This window comes from Salvia splendens, chromosome 11 (genome assembly GCF_004379255.2).
Source record: "Salvia splendens isolate huo1 chromosome 11, SspV2, whole genome shotgun sequence".
Lineage (NCBI taxonomy): Eukaryota > Viridiplantae > Streptophyta > Magnoliopsida > Lamiales > Lamiaceae > Salvia > Salvia splendens.
Window position 1 is genome coordinate 18104449 of NC_056042.1, and position 4197 is coordinate 18108645.

Genomic DNA, 4197 nt, shown 5'->3' on the forward strand with positions numbered 1-4197 from the left:
AAAGGGATGATGCATCTGCTGTTGTTGTAAAACAACACCATGCATTGACAAAGAGCATTGCATTAGCAGCGGTGGAAACGCTTTCGGAAGAAACCGAGAAGAGGGAAGTCCCACTTGAAGGCAGCTATGAGCTGACAAGTTCAACACAAGAGTCTAAGAGAGAACAAAACTTCGGTGCTTTAACAAATGCAAAATCTATGAACCAGAAGTTGGATCACCACAAATATTTGATGTCATTCTTGACTCGAATGGAAGGCGATTGTGGTGTTTGTACTTATGCATCGCATACATCACACTCCATTAGGAATGATTGCTCGATGGATCTAAATTTGCTTGGTTCTTTACCTTGGGATGGGAGTTACAGTTTTTTCCTTCCCGCACATCACAAATGCAATCTTTCTGCCTTTGGACATATGGTATGGGTGCTTCTAACTGGGAAGAGTCCATATTCCCACAATTTGGTGATAATGGAGGAGCCAAGGCATCGCATAGAACGAATACTTCAGGTTTCGAAAGAGCATTATTACAGAACAAAGTGGTTTCTATTGCACTCGATGAGGATGTTTGGATGTGATATTAAATATCTCTGTATTGCTTCTGGTGCTATCTTAATTGAGGCAGGGGGTTGCAAAGTCCTTTCTCATTATGGTGACAGACATCCTGGAGGTCATACTGATCATGCTGAACACCATTTGCAGCTGAATGGTGATGATAGATTCTTTTGTCCTAGGCCCAATGCTCTTATTTGGAAGGTTCTGGGAGAAAAAGGAAGGTTCTGGCACTGTAGAAAATTCAACAAGATCAAGGAGCATATTAGGAGAGAAGCATGGCGATGTGTATATGATTCCTTTTCTTTACTTCTAGTTATTCTTGACCCCGATTCAGCATTTAAGCTTCACCAACCTCATATTTCTTCTGAAGGATCAGAGAAAACATTTGCAGGGGAGAATTTCAATGATAGACTTGAAGCAATTGCTATTTTGATACCAAAACCATCAAGGTATGGTGGGATCAGGGACATCAAAACTGTTGAGTGGACTGAACTTGTTTGTACCAATGAGGAGGCATCGATCACCGTAGATGCAGAGAGACATCTCTTAGGCACTTTTTGGTGCAAATGGCTAGAAGCTAGGCTCATCTTTACTACTGATCTTGGTAGTAGGCTGAAGCTACGGAAACTATGGAAGTTATTCCACCATTTTCAGTTTGCTTATCTTATAGATAAAGGATGTTATGATGTGTGCTTAATTGTAGAGAAGAGACGTCAATGCTACAAGATTCATTTGAGGCTGGAGGCTGGTGGTTCAAAGCTGCTGTGCCAAAGAAGATCTGTCTTCAAGCTCTCAAAGGTCATTCTCGAATTCGGAAATAGTATGAAGGGGGGAATCGAACAAGCTCTGCATAAGATTGAAGTACCAAAGCATCGTACGGAGCGTGTCTTTCGGGTTTTCAACGGAATATTTCAACCTTTTGTTGAAGGAAATATGCAGATACCAAACCTTGAGGACAAGGTTATTTGAAGGAGGGGAGATTTGGTGCATGAAAAGGAGTATAGTTGTTGAGGCAGTTAGATTTGGTTAAGTGCAGTTAAAGGAATTAGTTAGCAGCAGAATTAGCTAGTTAATTAGGTGGTTATTAGGTAAAATAGCTAATCTTCTATAAATAGCATTGTACTCTTCTTCAATTGATAATCAATTAATGAAATGGAATATCGTTTTCTCTCTTATCTTCCTCTCTCAATACTCTGCAACTTCCGGTGAATTCTCCGGTCAAGTTCCGGTGCCTTCCTCGGTGGCTGTTCAGACCCCAGCCGCCCTAGTCTGCACCATCCTCCTCCAGACGAACGCCGTCCGTCGCTCACCCAAGCTGCTCACCTAGCCACTGCCGGGAAGGCGACGGAGTGTTGAAAGCATCTGCCTCGCCTCGTCCCAGGGCAGTCGCCGCTCGCTCAGCATCGTCGGCTCAACCCCCGGCATCTCCGGCTGGATGTCCTACTCTGTCGCCGTTCGACTCGCGCCGGACAGCTTCGTATGCTAAGCTAAGCCTTCAACCTAGTACAACTTAAATCATTGTGTCGAAATCTGGGCAGTAGCTAGGTTGAGTTTCTAAGTTATGAATCTTATTTGAAAACTTGCTAGGGTGAGTTCTTGATCAGCTTAAGCTTCTGTTGATTTACTTGATTGAGCATGCTAGTTGAATTTCTTAAATTGTGGTGCCTAACATGCTAGGGTTCATTTAAGAAATTGTGAACTATATGCTTCGAAACCTGAGCTGTTGGAGGGTTAACTATTGTGGGTTGTTCGGACTGTTGTCCCTGTGGTGAGTTGTTCGGGCGGTTGTCCCTAACACGGCTCCTCCTCCTCTCCTTAGCTTGTTATTATGCTATTGATTGTGTTGTTTAAGGAGGAAAGGGCTGAGGGGCTATTTATAATGGTTGCCTAACTGAAAGCTTGAGAAAGGCTGACGTACTTTGCTGAAAAGGAAACCTCAGGCTTTGCCAATCTGGTTGATCTCTCTGCAGCTCTGCAGAGCACGTACCCTGGTCCCTTGGTCTCTTTTCTAACTGATTTTGGTGGCATATGGAGGTGTACTCGTGAGCTTATAGTGGCTGTTGCACTCTGCAGCCACTCTAACTGAATTTAGTACTTATGACTACTTGTTACTTTGCTCATTTAATGGTCATATCTCCTGTGGCAGGTGCACCTCTGGATAGCAGGGTTTGAAGCTCCTATCCTCGGCAATGGCAGCTGTGAGCTGGAGGTACGAGCTGCCACACTCGGTCTTACCAGGTTCCTGCAGCTATTGGGTGAGGGTGCCGGCTGGCTTGCTTCTTTTAGCCGAGCACTTCCTCATTTTTCTGGAAAGGTAGTATTATTTTTTTCCCTTTTCTAACATGGTTATTTTACACATTCTGTTTCTTATGCATTTCCTTTGGCTATTTGTTGGTTACCGGCAATGATCGAGGCTGGTTTCCCCTTGGTTGCAGTTGCAGCCTCCCTCATTCGGCCCAATGGTCCCTTAGAATCTGGGCCTAAGCTCGCGTGGAAAGAGCCGAAGCTAATAGTTCCACGATCCTGTTCCCACTTTATGTCCCCCTATTTGTTTTCGTCTCAACTTGTATGAAAACAAAAAGCTATATTAGTTTGTTAGTGTATCTCATTTCTTTTTGTCCTCATTGTAAATTTTGTAGACTATCGACTATGTGTACCTCATCTCGTTCACTTAAGCAATAAACGACCCCTTTTTTGTATCTGTCTCTTAACGGAAAGTTCAAATATGTGTTCTTTGTTTACTCAAGGAGTAATAAATACTCTTTCATTCGCATTATTTAAATTCTAGTATTTATCTTAAAATTCTCGAAAATCTAGGTCTCGGCTATTACATTCTACCTCTCTTAACAAAAATTTCGCCCCGAAATTTTGTCTCGGTCAGGCAAAAAGCTCTGGGTATTTCTCTTTCATCTAGTCCTTAAGCTCCAATGTCGCCTCCTCGCGGCCGTGGTGCTTCCATAGGACTTTCACTGTTACAATAGCTTTGTTTCTCAACTTTTCTGTCCAGAAATGCTTCTGGCTTTTCTTCATAGCTCAAATCTAGTTCTAACACCATTTCTTCTTGGTGTACTATGTGTTTGGGGTAGAACACATACTTCCTCAACTGTGGCACATGAAACACATTGTGCACACTCCCGAAGCTTGGCGGGAGTGCTAATCTGTACGGCACAGGGCCGACTGTTTCTAAGATCTCATAAGGTCCGAAGAAACGCGGTTTTAGTTTGCCTTTGACGCCAAATCTAGTTATCCCTTTCGACGGGGATACTTTCAGAAAGACTTTGTCTCCCGCTTTAAACTGTAAATCTGAAACATGCTATTTTTTTTTGCGACTTTTATTTTAATATGTCGATTGGGAATTTCATTATGAAATTTAATTGTTGCTACGTGATTGGGTTGGCTATGTGGAATAAATTGTCATGGGTGATTTGGAATGAAGTATTATTTATATTTTTCAATGTGGGAAATTAATTTAAATAAGAGCATGTATTTTGTTCTAGCCAAATAAAGTGGCTCTTTTCGGCCCCTCCAATTATTGGAAACTTTATTCTTTTTCTTGGATTTAATTAATTATTTTGGAATATTTATCCAAATTAAATCCAAAACAAACTATTCCAAACTTGTACTACATGAATTTCGAACCCTAGCC

At 42.1% G+C, this 4197-nt stretch overlaps 1 long non-coding RNA gene across 1 annotated transcript; it reads left to right on the forward strand.

The window, feature by feature from the left end:
• The first annotated feature begins 1861 nt into the window (after positions 1-1861).
• Positions 1862-3250, forward strand: LOC121753564. The gene is made up of 2 exons (XR_006040463.1): positions 1862-2865; positions 2987-3250. It is a non-coding gene; the product is annotated as an uncharacterized LOC121753564 (long non-coding RNA).
• Positions 3251-4197: the final 947 nt, after the last annotated feature.